The following is a 15,353-nucleotide window of genomic DNA, read 5'->3' as shown; positions in this document are numbered from 1 at the left end:
CCTAATCAGTGAGTTAATCCATTGATGAGCTCTTAGCTGAGTAAGCTATTAGGAGGCAGGGCAGTTGGCAGAAGCGGGTGGCTGAGAGGGTGTGATTCTCATGTAGCCACGATGAGGTGAGCAGATTTGCTCTCCACAGCTTCCTTGCCATGATGTTCTGCCTCACCAGCACCAATGGGCCCAAGTGACCATGGACTGGAACCTTCTTTAAGTTGCTTTGCTCAGGTATTTTGTCACAGCAATGGAAAACTGACTAATGCAGACACATGTAGTAAATTACAGAGGCCCACAGAGTCCAAGCCTCTGCTCTTACACTCTATGGCCTCCCACCTCCTTACCCTCCCACAGCACTCCTAGTGGGGCTAAGGCCAAAATGAGGAAAAGTGGTGGGTATGAATTGTGGGGAGGGTGTTGGTAGCTACCCTTGTAGTCCAACCTTGGTTTTCTAAGATGTTTGTTCCTTTCTTTTGCTCAGTGGAGCCCACTTCCTGCTCCTGCTCACTTATGCTCCCCATCCTTTCCTCATGGCCCCAGCTTCAAGGAAAGAGGCTTGAACTGGTGAGCTATAGATTTACCTACAGCTGGGCTGCCCAATAAGCTTTCTGCAGCCGTGGAAATGTGCTCTTGCTGTCCAGTATGGTAGCCATGAGCCATATATGGCTATTGAGCACTTGAAATGTGGCTTGATGCAGAAGGCCTTGAGTTGCAGGTAAAGAAAAATGCCTGTGGGTGGTAGGGAATTGTGTAAGGCGTCTGGGCAAAGGAGCATTCTGATGAGGACTGGGGAGGCTTGCAGGTTTTATTAGCCTATTGGTTTGATAGATGCTGTTAACAAAGCATGGCCTTCCAGTTGATGGACATTGACCTAAACTCATGCCCAATCTCATATTCAGTCCATGAGGTTGATGATTTACAGAGAAAGAAACTGAGGCCGTGTGATAGGAAGGGACACGGATCTAGGGAGCAGCAGAGGAATTTGAGCCCAAGTCTGTCTTACTCCAAAGCCTCTAAGTACTATGTCATGCTGGCTTTGAGAAAATTTAGTTGCTTATAAAAGGATTTGGACAGGTATGGTGGCACATGCCTATAATCCCAGCGCACAGGAGGCTGAAGCAGCTGGATCATGAGTTCAAGGCCAGCCAGAGCTACATATCAAGACTGTCTCAACAAAAAAAAAAAAGACTTGAGCGAAGAGTAGAGCGTTATGTTTCCTACGCTGATATCTAGAAACAGTGCTGGAGAGGCTAAATAAATACATCCTTGTTCATTTAAATTGAATTGAGTGAAGGTTCTAGAAAGTCCTTAATCCCAATGAGGTTGCCAAGAACAAAGTATGGCACAGGGCTCTGAGGAACCAATTTCCTGCAGATGGGCTGGGGGTCCAAAGCTCTCACGGACTCTCCACCCTTTACTGTTGACGAGAGCCGCCAACAAGCCCACCACTGGGCAGGCCCATTCCCAGGCTGTGGTGAGGCCGAGGGTCACCTGAGAGGGACATGTGTGAAGCCCTGCTGGATGGAGGTAGCATTTCTGCTGGCCCTGTCCAAGGGCTCTGCTTACCCTGGGCCCTTTCCAGTAGAATTTGGGCCAGAGGCTTTTAGGGCCCAAAACACAAAGACCCAGAGATAGAGACCTCACAGCAGTAAGATTGAGAGGCCCTGACCCCCAGAAGGTCACTTCACTGGAAATCTGTCTACTCAGCTCTTCCCCAACCCACCCTAACCAGAACTTTGGTTTGTTTCTTTTGTCCCTGCCTACAACCAGGTCCCCTTGTCAGGAAACCTGCTGACAAACTCATTCATACTGAGGTGCTGGGACACTAAGTCCAATTCATTTTGATATCCTATATCCTTTCTAGGAAATTTGCACTCCAGGCTGGAATTCTAGGCCCTCCAGGTTTGGGGGAATGGGGCTGAGCTAACATCCAACCTAAGGACAAGACCATCCCAGCTGATATCAAAGCAGTTTGGAAAGCATGTGAGAAAACTCCAGGTAGGCACATCAAATACGATGAAGGTAGTCCTTCAGCCTGCGCACATTTCCTGAACACTTCTTGAGCATCCTGATGCATGCCAGGGTGGAGGACAAAGTGCAGAGAAAGCTCCACCCTAAGAGTATGTGCCGCAGGCCAAAGAGCAGCGGGCCCAGTGACCGGCTTACACTGATGAGCTGTGTGACTTCCAGGGAAGAATTGGTTTCTCAGAACCTTTTCTCCTCTTTCTCCCTTTCTCTCCTCTCCTCCTCTCTTTCTCTCCTTCTCTTTCCTTCCTTCCTTCTTCTCCTCCTCCTCTTTCTTCTTCCTCTCTCTCTCCTTCCCCTCTCCCCTCCTTCTCTTTCTTTTTTTCATGCTAAAAAATGTAACCCAGGGCCTCACACGTGCTAAGGAAGCATTTTACCACTGAGCTACACCACCAGCTTCCACCTTTCTTCAATTTAATGGACATTCTCAGTTAAAAGCTTAAGCTTTGCCTATAATCCCAGGGCTCAGGAGGCTGAGGCAGGAGGGCTGCAAGTTTGAGGCCAACCTGTACTACATATCAGATGCTGCCTCAGAACAGACACACACGCACACACACATGCACACACAAACTCTTACTTAAGCTTTAGTAAAAACAGACCAAGGTTTGAATTCTGCTTTCATCATTCATTTGAGGGGGGTCTTGGGCAAACTCTTTGATCTCTCTGTGCCTCAGTGACTTCACCTGGAAAGTGGGAACAGCAGTCCTGCTTTTCGTGGTTGTTATGAGAATTAAATATAATAATATATGTGTAATACTTAGTATACTGCCTCAGACACTCTCAATATATCATTATTATAATAATTACATTAATCATTTGTTTCCCTAGGATTAGGTGTCAGGCGAGAAGGAAGAGAAAGTGATAGGAATGGGGATGAACTGGAGGGTGAAGGGGGACAAGGCCAAACAGGCAAAGCTGTGCAGGGTCACTGGAGCCATTGTGTCCAGGATGCTCGGCTTGGGGGCAGGCTCTGAAATTCCACCTGAACCCTACTCCCTCTGCCCAGGCATAAGGCTTCCATGGTTCTCTGGTTCCTATTGCGGCTATGCAATCTCTGTGGGTCACACATGACCTCTGCCTTGGGGATTCCTCTCTTCAGGAACCTCTGCAGATGCAGCCCCCTCGAAAGAGATCTCACCTTGGGTCCCCAACGCCACCAGGGGGGTGCTGCTCCTATAGTTGCCTTTCCAGTCCTAAGGTCCCTTTTCTGTCTTTTTCCAGATAGAACAAGGTCCATCCTGGGCCTCATTTTCTTCATCTGTAATGTGAGGAAGAAAGAAGAGAGAGGCTGAGGATGAACCTCTCTGACTTCATTGTTTCATCCTGGGAATGCTGAGTGACCAGTCCCCTTCAGCCACAAGCTATAGTCAAAGTTCCTGAGAGGTAAAGACATCACCGGGGCCAAAAGGGCCTCTTGGCTTTGCTCTGTGTGCCACAGGCTGGTCCCACCAGCTCTGGGCAGGGCCATGGCTTTTGCAGCTGTGAGCTGCCCTCTCCCTGCCCTCCCTCCGGGCCCAGCTCCTCTGACCTCTGTGGTGGTTTTTCTAGGGCCCATCTTTTTGTGAGGGTTTTATTAGCAAGTGATTGCTTCTCAAGACTCAATTATGAGTCTTTCAGGGCTGGTTTGCACCTTGAGCCTGGCAGACTCTGAAGAACCGATGCGTCCCTACAGCTTCCCACAACCAGATGAACACCAGGCCTTAGCCAGAGAGGGACTTGTGACCCCAGCCACCCAGCCAGGGGTCTAGACAAAGGGCCAGCGTCAAAATAGTATGTAAATCATAAGCAGCACAATCTAGCTGAGAGCCCTGAGGGGCAGAGGTGAAGGAGGTTGGCGAGGAGGCAGGCTCCACACCCAGGCCTCCGGCATTTGTTTTGTTAGGCTTCTCACTTAGGTCACTGACTGTCTCTCAGAGGAGCTCTCCTCAGCCCACCCAGACTCCATCCCCAGTCAGAGAGAGGGTTTTAGGCCAGGCTGTAAGCCCCGTGATAGGTTCTCTGTAGAATCCACGAGAAGGCTGGAACCCAGGCTTCAGTCTGCTGGTGAGATGCTCTGGAGCATCGGGGACCAGAGCCATGTCCATTGTTCCTTGTTCCCAACACACTCACTGCTGGGCTCCTGTAGAAGGGCCTGTACACAGCCCCAGGCAGCCTGTAACCCACCTGGGAACAAAAGACTTATGCCCTGCCCTGTTAGAGCGATATATCTTCTGGTCAGTTGAATCATTGATACCCTGAGGTTCTCAATCGCTGTCTCTTTCTAAGCAGCAGCATTTTAGGAGTCTAGTCCATTAATCCAGCCAAGGTGGGTTTTCTGGTCAGAGGGAATGGGGAAATCCCAAAGGCCCTATGCACTTGCCTGTCCTCCCTCCTCTGTCCCCATCCAGCCTAGTCTCAGGAAAAGTCACTGATCTGGTCCAACCCCTGCAAATCCCAAATTCAGAAACAGCCTCTGAGAGGTCTAATTACTCACCCAGGCTCACCCCGCCTGCACCTCTGAATTGCCAGCAGGCCTCTTTTCCCTGCTACTCTGCCATAAAGTAGTGCAGACCCTGAGTTGCTAAAAGGGGAAATTAGTGTGGGGAAGAAGGAACAGGAAGGGTTCAGTGGAGGCAGTGGAGGCAGGACACAGGGAACTTGAGCCAGGCCCTGATGGTGTGTGATGGGGCAGACATGGTCATTCAGGAAGGGGGCAGGGGTTATGTTGGTGTTAAATTCCAGAAACCCATAGATAAGCAGCATGATGCCAGTGGAAAACTGGGAATGAGCTCAGATCAGGTTTGATGTGGAGCCTAGGTGTGGGGTGCAGACAGGCTGGTGCTAGAGATGGAGGCTGCCGGGGTGTCTGTCACATGGCCGAGCAATAGGCTCACAAGCAAGGGGATGCGCTGTGGTAAGTAAGCCATGGAACAGCATCTGGGCTGCATTAAAAATAAATCAAGATAGGGCCAGGGATTTAACTCAGTGGTTCCACCCCCTGCCTCACAAGTGCAAGGTCCTGAGTTTGATCCCTGGTACCAAAAAAAAAAAAAAAAAAAATGAGGCCTTGTCTCTAACAGATGCCAGCCACAGCTGTAATGTGTTTTCACCTTTGCTCTGACTCTCTTGAGGGCCCAGCCCTGTCTGACTGCCTATAATAGTCCTACCTAACTCAGGTGTCTATAATAGTAGGGCTTAACCACTGTGGGCACTAATGGCTCAGCCATACTTGCACTTCCCGGCTCCCACCACCTCCCCATGTCCCTGAGATTTTCTATTAATTGTTTGTTCCTTTAGTTTTGTTTTTATTTTTGTTTTGGTTTCATTTTTTTGAGACAGGGTCTCACTATTTAGTTCAGACTGGACTTGAACTAGCTCTGTAGCCCAGGCTGGCTTCATATCCGAGACATATTCTTCCCTCGGCCTCCCAAGTGTTGGAAGTATAGGCGTGTGTTGCCATGCCTGGCTTTATTCTTTTAGTTTTAAGAGTCACCCCTGAGCTATGTCACTGAGAGCTTGCCCTCCCTCTGCCACCATAATGCTGCACTACTGAGCCTGCCCAGGACCCCAGGACCCCTGGGGGAAGCCACATAGGCTCCCCCTCGGGCAGAGTCTGAAGGTCCACCTCACCAAGACCAGCCACCAGACTCTGGCCCTGCTGGGGTTGGAGCCTGAGGGCAGTGACTAAATCGGATTTCCTCTCTCCAGAATTTGAATAAGCCAGCAGCTTGGCAGCCCTGGGGGATATAGTTGAAGGCAAGGAGACCCAGGAGCCAGTTTAAAGCAGTCCCATTGACCATTTGCTCCTGGTGCTCCTGCTGTTTCTGTCCTCACTGGAGTAGGGGAGGGACTTCGAGCAAGTCTCCATAGCATCCCGATGATGCACTACATCTTCCAGTGAAACAAAGCAGCCGTCATTAAAATAACTGACGTGTGGGTGGAAAATCTTGGTGCCAGGGCAGCGCAGTGTCCCCTCCTGCTCAGCTGCCCCTTCCTGACAGGCATCTGGTATCAAGGGCCAGGGATGATACACTGGGTTTTCTCTCCTCTCTCTCTCTCTCTCCTCTCTCTCCCTCCTTCCCTCCCTCCCTCTCTCCCTCTCTCCCTCTCCCTCCCCCCCCTCCCTCCACCATGTTCCTCTGTCAAAGAGAACTGGCTTCCCAGAGAAAGAGGCCATTCTTCAATTAAGGTCTGCCCATGGGTAGTGACGAACTCACACGAACTGGCCGAAACAGGAGCATGAACAAGAGAGAGAGCCTGTGAACTAGGTCATCTCCAGGACTCCTTGGTCTTTTCCTCTTGGTCACAGAGACCTGCAAGACACATCTCTTTTGGCCCATCAGACTAGATCATCCTCAAAAGCTCATATCCTATTAATTCATACAGGGAAGCCCTCCATCCTTAGCTGTTCTCTTCCTTTTGTCCCTACATAACAAGGGGTCTGAAGGGGAACCCTCAGTGGGAACAGGAGGTTGGTACAGCTCATGGGTAGACGGCTGGAGTGGGGCCCTCTCGGGACACACAGTGGGCTGGTGACACCTGCTTACACAGAAAGCTGGGTAAGGCAGCCTGGCATATGGAATTTCCCTCTGTGAAACAGAAAAAGGAAAATTTACCAAGAAAGTGACCACTTTCTAGTCCCCAGTGCCTCTGTTTGTGGTAAGGATCCTGGCCCTGTTGATGGATGGTTGGGTGGAGGAGGAAGTCAGGAGAGCATTAGGCCCTACCTGGGCCCTGGGGCACCGGAATACGGAGGCCTTTTTCCTCCAGCCTTCAGAAGTTTCCTTTTGTGGCACAGTGATGTTAAAAATATTCCTCCCTGAAGGGGCCACAGCAGCAGCAACAGAGCAGATGTCCCTGACTGAGCACTTGGGAAGGAGCTATTAAAAGGAACGTAATTAGGTTGTCATCCTGGGGCCTCCGAGCCAGATTTCCAAACGCCATCTTTCTTGAAAGTTTTCCAGACATAAAATATTTGCAGAACCAGATTTACCAAAAAGGATGTTAATACCCAGTAGGATTGGCCTGCTTGCAAACCAAAAAGGCAAAATAATACTGTAGGTCAAGGTTGGCCTCAGGCTTCATTGTCTTTACCCCATTGTGGATCCAAGCCTAGCCCCCAAGTTCCCAGTTCCCTCTTCCTCTGAGTTCTCCTCCCCTGCATCACAAGGTGTTCTTAAGAAAGCCAGCATCAATCATTTACTGCTGAGAGTGAATGAAGGCCACTGAGCACACCCCACCCCACCCAACCCCCTCTGTGGGATTCAGGCCTGAGCTCTGTGTGTACTTTAGGGAACTAAAGGCATTGTCTCCTTTTGTAAAAGCTGTCAAGCACTGGAGTGGAGGCAGGGGAGGGCCTTCCTAGTGACCCTGAAATTGCACCACAGGCAGCCACCTTCCGGGCTATGCGGAGAGAAAGGCTGCCCTGATTCCCTAGAGCTGCATTCTCCCTTGGAGGCACATCTGTGGTAATCATCCTCCTCCCTCCAGCTTGTGAAATCCTGCAGGCCCACCACCCATCCATGGGCACCAGTTGTGTGTCAGCATTTACTGAAAGTCTCCAGGAGGGCAGGAAGCTTGCTGAGTGGTAGAGACAGGGTGGGCAACATCAGCAGACCCGACTGCTGACATCATGGTAGGAGACAGCATAGATGGAAAAAGACATTCACCAGCTAATCACCAAAATCCCAGTCAAGTAACAACTGTGAGAACAAAGAGAAGGAAGTGCATGGTGCTGGGAGGATGTGTAAGACTGGAGACTAATCTGCCAGGGAAGTCAAGGAAAGTTCCCAGATACAAAGATGAGCTGGGGGAGAGAAAAAATGCGCCTGGTGCTTGGTTCCTTCCACAGCAATCATTTGTGCAAAGGCCATGGCTGAGCCTCAGAGGAACTACCAGGATTTCATGAGATCTTTCTCCTACTGGAATTTAGGAAATGTCAAGGATTATGGTTATAAAAAAAATAAAAATTCTTTTAAAAAGTAGGGGAAAAAAGAACCTGAAACCCTGAGGTAAATCTGCTGCAGATAAATCTCATATAGGAGTATTGTAGACAGCTAAACTAGTTAGAAAATATTATAAGGCAGTTAGGCAGGGCTGGGCCCTCAAGACTGAAGACAATTGTGGCCTGAGGCTCATTTACTGAAGGCCAGGGTTCAAAAAAGAATAGCTATACCCACATACTTCCCCTAGGGATGAACACCAGTGACTGATATTCTAAACAGGTATCAATCACCTTGGGTGGGGACCAAAACCTCCATAGCCCATTCCTTCTGGGAAACCCCTGTTCCGGTCCATGTATGCTTGGTATGAGACTTGCTTCCCCATTTAATCAATATTACCCAAGTGACTATACTTGTTATAATCTTATCGGTTGATCACAGTTTTGTCCCACTTCATGATTTCCCATGGGATCAATATTACCCAAGTGACTATACTTGTAATCTTATTAGCTGACTGTAGTTTTGTCCCACCCTATACACGCTTCACCTCATGCCTTTGTTCAGTAAAACACCTTTGAGAAAGGGGTGTAGGGACAACCCACTTTCCAATCCCCCTTGTCTCTCTTAGACAGAAGCTATCTTTCTCTCAATACATTCTTCCTTCTCTGGGATTTCTACAATTCGTTTTTTGATTTTTAGAGAACACGAACCCAGCATTTCAGATATGTAGCAGTTTGGGAGTTTTAATATTTTCTTTACATGCTTTAGATTATTTAGAGGTCCTATATCATACACCCTATATCAGGAGGTTGAGACTTGGCTCTAAAATAAGTCCAGGGCCTCAGATTTAGCTTAGTGGTTGTGCCGCCTGCCTTGCAAGTGCAAGGACCCAAGTTCGATCCCTGGTACCAAAAAAATAAAAAATAAAAATAAATAAAGCAAACAAGTCCAGGCCGCATTTGCTTGGGTGGCAAACCCAGAGAGAACCCAGCCTCCTCTTCTTAGCAACATAACAGTTATTTTCCCAGGAAATACTATTTCATGGAAATTGTTAATGGCTACCAGAGACTGCAGAGTAGAGAAAACCACAGTTTCACTCAATGAACCCCCTACTGTTGAACAATCAGCTTGTTTCCTTTGTTTTGCAATCTCCAGAAACTCTTCAGTAAATGCACGTTTATACATCATCTTTGTCTGTTCCTTGGACTTTTGCTTGGGGTAAATGCTGTTACACAGTCATAAATCTGAGGGCTGGCTTTATGAAACCCAAATTCTCTAATCTGTTGAACCTGCACACTCCGTCTCTAAGGCTCTGCCCACTTTGCTCGGGGATTCTGCTAGGGCAGTGGTGGTGAAACTTTGACACTTGCACTGCAGCAGACTGTCTCATTGAAAGCTCTAAAAGGTTCGCCATCACTGTGCCAGGTTCTCAGCCACCAACCAAGTCTAGAGGAAGGGATGGGAGGGGTCTGAGTGGATGAGAAGAAGCCTAAGTGGGCCATTGTTCTGGGCCGGATGGGGTTGGAAGTTGGTGGGAAGGTTGACAGAGAAGGCACAGTCACAACTGACCTGGTTTTGCATCAACACGGACTGGGTCTGTCTGCACTGGCGGAGGGCACTCAGCCTCACTTGGGTAGATGAGCTCCAAGGGTGTGAGAGACCAAGACCTCCAGCAGTGAGCTCTCCTCAGGAACTTTTTCTGGAAGACTCTCAGAGCTCCAGGGAGAAATGTGGGGCTGACCTGAATGGATGTCAAAAGAGAATCCCTGGCGGATGGAAGTCTGGACAACAGAAAACCAATCTGCAGTTACACAATACAGAGGTATTGTGTAAATCATCTAATCTCTGGGCCTCCATTTCTCCATCCACCATGTGGAATTAATCCTTCTTTATCCCTACTTTACCAAGATGGTACAAAAGAGTATATAAACATATCTGCTTAAAATGAGCTAATCAACCTGAAAGTGTATGGGAATACACAAGCAGAAAGGAAGAAACCCAGACTCAGTTAAGTCAGAGTTTAAATCCCATAAGGGCTTGGTGTTTCGTTCACTATTTTATCATCAGATGCTTAGCACTGGGCTTGGCACGCAACAGGTACTCAGTCCATGTTTGTAAAATGAATGAATAAACACATAAGCACATGTCTCAGACACCCTGCTAGGTGCTTCATAGGCATTATGTATCCCCTCAGTCCTCACAAGCAGCACTTTACCATAGGGTGGAAAATATTTCCATTTTGCAGTTATGGAAGCTCAGGTTCAGCCTGGTTATGTACCTTCCGAGCATCAGAGAGCTAATATTAGACAAGATGTAAATTTGATACCCTGCCCCCCTCCATATATTGCAGAAGCAAAGTTGCTGCGATGTGTGATGTTACCCTCCTGTAAATGACAGAATCCTGTTCAGAGGCAGCACCCCGCAGGAGTTAGCACCGCGCAGACGTGATGCAGCATTATAACGATGCCCTACTTACCAGTTCCTGTTTTTTATGACTGAATGGTAAGTACTTAAGGGCAGGGGTCATTCCTCTCCAAAGGCTGGGCACAGAGTAGTTTCCTGACACCGACTGTTTTACAGGGTTCATGAAAAGGAAGCAGAACCATTTCCTTTAAGGCAAGGCTTTGTGCTTTGTGGACAGAGCTGGTCTGACTGCGGGCATAATGGGAAGCCAGAGGAAGCCCTGACTCTCTGGTGACTGGAACCCTGGTGGTCAAGAAGGACCAGGGAGAAAACTGACACTAGGCAGAACAGCACTGCGCCAAGGGAACTCCTGGGGGACAGGGCTCTGCTAACTCCCCCGCCCCTGGGCCCTGACATCTGATAGGCTCAGTGTGTTTGGGGGGGGGGGTGTCGCGGGGCCTTGGAAAGAATTTGACCAATCCCCTGGCTCTAGAACTTGCCGACCGGCCCAGTTAGTGCTAGAAATGTCCAGTTCGGGAACAGATCTCAGAATTGGAAAACGTCCCTGTCCCACCCAGAGTCAGTACAGGAAGAGGAATCTAGGAGCCTGTCAGTCTCTGGTTTTGCCTAACTAGCGCTGAGCCTCAGTTTCTTCATCCACAGAATTGGATAATAGTTCCCTTTCCATAGGGTTATAGCAATTCAATAAAACATAACATGGAAAAGTTCTTAACAGAGGTACCTAACTCACTGCAAGTGTTATAAATAAACAGAGAGACAAATCAGTTGCCTTTAGATAAGGAATCTGCCTGACAGCAGAAATTGTATATCTCATTCCTCAAGCTTGCCTTGGAACCCAGTTAATCGTTGTCTCTTCTGACAAGCCTTGCAAGTTTGAGGCCTCTCTGAAAAACAACTAGAAGGGTTAACATATGCTCCCCCTTCCCCCTTGCAGAAGGGCCTAGAACAACATGAAGTCCTGGGCACCTGGGAAGGAAAGGGGTCTCTTTCAAAATGAGAAATTCATGATGTTACCAGGCCCTCCCTGCCTGCCTGCACATTTACTGTGGACCTTCTCTTTTCTCTAGGATGCTTGGACCTGCTTGGGGCTATATAAAGGGTAAGAAAGATAGTCGAGTCACCAGTGAGGATTTGGGAGGGGCCAAGTTGCCTTTAGGAGTGGAGAACAAATGATTAAGAGGGGCTAGAGTTGGGGCATTGAGATTAAAGTTGTTTTTTTTTTTTTTTAAGATTAGAGTTTGGAAATCAGTTGCACTTAGGATTCAGAAATAAGTTATGAATTTTTGAGGGACAGCTGGAGAGCTGATAGTGGCCAGATACAACAGAGGCTGTCAATTTGGTCTGAAATTTAGATAGCTGTGTTCCAGGTGCCTGCTTCCTTCATGCAAAGCCAGGTTCCTCTCTAACTGGCTCCTCAGCAGGCCTGGTGAACCTGCAGATGGGGCAGGTTAAGTATCTACTCAATACCCAGTGTAAAACCTAGCATACAGGGTCCCCAAAGAGTCTGGGATACAGTCCGTTATAATGCAGCTGGGGAGACCAGGTCTAGGCCCAGCCTGCCATGGCCCACTGACTGTGGGGAAACCATAAGTCGCCTAGCCTGTTTTCCCATCTGGCATATGGACCCTAAGTCTCATAGGCCTGTTTGGAAAACCTCAAATGATCACAGAAGGAAAGGACTTTATAGTGGACTTGCTGCTTGGCAGACAGAGTAAACTCTTACAAGGTGAACCACAGGCTGATGTCCTCCTTCCCTCCATGTATACCAGGTTTTCCTGCCCTTGCCACACTCAGCCTGTCTTTGCCAAGACAATTCCCAGGAGGGACTTATACCTGTGAACAGGAACTGACAAAGAAGCAACTCAGCCCAAAAGTTTCCCAGGCTCCTGGGCTGTAGTATGACCACCCTGTGACTCATTTGGATAAAGTAGGGCTCAACAGATATTTATCAAATGAACAAATGAATGAGAGGGTGGGTGAATGAGTGTTTCCATGAGTGGGCAGCCACTCCCTCCGGGAATGAGAGTGCTTCCTACTCCAGAATGTTGAGTGCTTTCGAAGGAAGTCCTCTGGGGCTTTCCTGATGAGTGCTCCATGAAGAAGCCACAGTTGTCTCCTCAATTCATTGTGGGGAGTCTTAGATTTCTTTGGAACCCTAAATGCTAAACTTCCTACTGGTATATAATAGCTGCTCAATAAATGTGTGTTGATGCATTGTTTCTCCGGTGTGAGAAACTGAAAGTGGAAATAAAGACTAAAATAAATAAATAAATACATACATACATACATAAATATGTGTTGAATTGAAGGGGGAGCTAGAAAGAGAAAGAAGACTTAGATTCTGCCTTCCAAATGTTTACAGTGTAGTAGGAGTGAAAGGCATATGTAAGTGCTGTATGACAAAGAAAAATGGGTAACCTGAACAGAAAAGGGTCGAGGGGTGTATGCTACAGGCAGTAGGGCTGGAAAAACTCACAATGGGCCAAAAAGTCAGGGGATGCTTCCCGAAAAAGTCAGATGGAATTGGGGATGGCCATGAAGGATGAGAGGATTTGGAGGCACAGAGGCATGGGAAAAGGGAAATGAGTGGCTCCCAGAAGGAAGGTCAGGTCAAGTTATATTGACTCAAGTAGATTACACATAGCCAGAGCAGAGTCAAGTAAAAGTGTGCCATGCGCTGTAAGGCAGCACAGGGAGGAAAAATAATTTTCCCTTTCCAAGTTCTTGGCCAGCACTCCCGTAAAAAGAGAGATTTTCTCCTGTAACAGGAAAAAAAAACCAGAAGTAGTTTTTTTGTTTGTAACACTGCGCATTGAACCCAAGGCCTTGCACACACTAGGCAAACACTCTACCACTGAGCTATCTCTCCGGCCCTAGAAGTTAACATTGTGCGCAGGAGACAGCAGCAACTGAGTAAATCTCAGAGGTGGCTAAGAACTCCCGCTTAGCATCTTCAATAAAGAACTGTACAATTTTAGAGAAGCAACAAGACAAAGGCTAAGGACACAGTTTCCAGGGGAAGGCAAATCAATGGGAAACTAGTGAAAGCTAAAAGCTCGGTAAAGTTCGCCATCTCCAGGCTGGTTAGGGTCTACAGTTGTCTTCTGTGATCCACGTTTGTCTTTTCTGGTAGAAGGGAGAGGGGACACCCTTTTAAATTTATGTCCTGCTTTCAGGCAAAGGGCAGAAGGTTTTTCTTGTGTTTTTCTTGTTTCTATTGCCTTCAGCTAAAAAAAAAAAAATCCTTCCAAGTGGCGTATTTGGGATGCCGTGTTCTCTCACCTCTCAGTGGGATGGGGCAAAACTGCACAGGTTTGAATTCTAGGATAAGAGATTTGGAGCAAGCCTTTGAGAGGCAGGAAGTGAAAAGGTGTGCTGTGAGGTTGGAGAGGTGGGGGAGGGAGGCAGGTAGTAAGGTGAGCAAAGCAAAGTGAGGTCGCTGGTCTGATGCAAGCCAATCACTTGCCATTTCATTCATTCATTCAAATATTCAAATACTGACGGGCCCTGTCACGTGCCGGGCCCTGCAGCAGCGCTCAGGGCAGGTGCCTGCTCTCCTTCCCTGGAGGCCCTGAGCTCTGCTCTTAGCCCTCGCCAACCTCTCAGCCCCTTGGCCCTGGGCTGAGGGTGAAATCGGCTCTGGCCTCTCACCTTCCGAGGTGAGACCATCCTCACAGCCTGGATTCCGAGCCAAGGCCTGGAGACCATACCCCACCCTGACCACCTCCTCCACCCTGCACACCTGGAGCGGAAGGAGGGAGGGAGGCCCAGGAAGGGGTGGCGCGTCCGGGGCGGGCAGAGGGCGTGGGCCTAGGGTGATCTTCGACCGACACTCCGGGGCGGCGGTTGCGGCGGGGCGGGGCCGAGGGTGGCCTTGGCCTTGGAGAGGCTTCGGCCAGGCGGCGGCAGGGCGGGCGTCGCGGACCGCGCCGTGGGATCCGGGAGGGCGGCGGTAGCTCCTCTACGCCCTCTGCCGTGCGCCGCCGGCACTGCACGTGGCACCGCCCCCAGCCCCGGAAGCCTCCGCCCGCGCCTGGGGTCGGTCAGCCCGCGCGGTCTCCAGGTTCCTCCCCGGGAGCCCGGAGGCGGGGAGGAGGAGCTGTCTGTTCAGGGATCGAGGCGTTCCTGAAAGTCGCCTTCCTGACAGGGACTTCCCCAGTGCCCGAAACTGCACTGTGATAGATTTCCTCTCTGGACGGGTGGAGAGGTGAGGTCTTCGGCGTAGTGGGTTACTGATGCTGAGGGTTTACCAGTTGTCCTGGGGGAAAGGGCCCGGAAGGAGCCTTCCTCAGCCGGGCTTTTATTAGTGCCAGGGGCATCTTGAAGGGCACTCAGAGCCAGCAGCATGGTGTCCGAGGCCAGGAGTCGCCAAACACTGGTTCTCCCGCACCGAGGTTTGCCTTTCCCGAATCCCTGGGGGGTTGAGCGTCTCTTCCAAGAGGTTACCCTGGACTTTGGATGAACATCTGCGGCTGGCGAAGCCAGTATCTCTCGGGGTGGCAGGCCAGGGTTTTGTGCTTATCTCCGTGAGTTTACGGGATCTACCCCTCTCCGAGCTGGGGATGGAACCCAGGGCCTAGCATATGCCAGGCAAGCGCTCTTAACACCGAGCTGAGCTGCGTCCCCAGCCATTTGTTTAACACGGGTTCGAATTTGCAATCCTCCTTCCTCAGCCTCCGGAGTAGCTGGGATTACAGCCTTGTACCCCAACCGGCAGCAGGGATAAGAAGAGAAGGAAACAGATTAAAGTAGACCCTCCCATTTCCTCTGCGCAGTCCTCAAGGGCCCCTGGCGTCTGGTCCCACGTTGCTGTTGACCTTTGTGAGCGCCCACGAAATCTGACCCAGGGACAGTGTGTTCTGCAGAGTATTCAGGAGGTCATCTGAGAATGCGAATGCTCTGGAATTTAAATTAGCTGGTCCCCCTCTCCTCAGACCCCTGCAGTGCCTCCCATCTCCCTTACAGTAAAAGCTGAAGTTCCTCTCAGCT

The 15,353-nt window shown here is 49.5% G+C and overlaps 2 long non-coding RNA genes across 2 annotated transcripts in view; one reads left to right on the top strand and one right to left on the bottom strand.

The window, feature by feature from the left end:
* The window catches only part of LOC110347972 (uncharacterized), a 43,252-nt gene extending 28,888 nt beyond the window's left edge, over positions 1 to 14,364 (bottom strand). The window contains exons 1-2 of the long non-coding RNA XR_002392926.2: positions 14,107 to 14,364; positions 3,158 to 3,277 (exon numbers count right to left, since the gene is read on the bottom strand). This is a non-coding gene — a long non-coding RNA (uncharacterized LOC110347972). The remainder of the gene's footprint in view (positions 1 to 3,157; positions 3,278 to 14,106) is intronic.
* LOC110347973 (uncharacterized) lies at positions 3,267 to 13,169 on the top strand. Its single transcript, XR_002392929.2, has 4 exons — positions 3,267 to 3,402; positions 10,291 to 10,442; positions 11,432 to 11,463; positions 12,134 to 13,169. It is a non-coding gene; the product is annotated as an uncharacterized LOC110347973 (long non-coding RNA).
* Positions 14,365 to 15,353: the final 989 nt, after the last annotated feature.

The sequence above is a fragment of the Heterocephalus glaber genome, unplaced genomic scaffold (genome assembly GCF_053883595.1).
Source record: "Heterocephalus glaber isolate CG9 unplaced genomic scaffold, H.glaber_assembly_v1.0 deba00001457, whole genome shotgun sequence".
NCBI lineage: Eukaryota > Metazoa > Chordata > Mammalia > Rodentia > Bathyergidae > Heterocephalus > Heterocephalus glaber.
The sequence above is the reverse complement of the archived record's forward strand: the minus strand, read 5'-3'. Positions and strand labels throughout refer to the sequence as shown.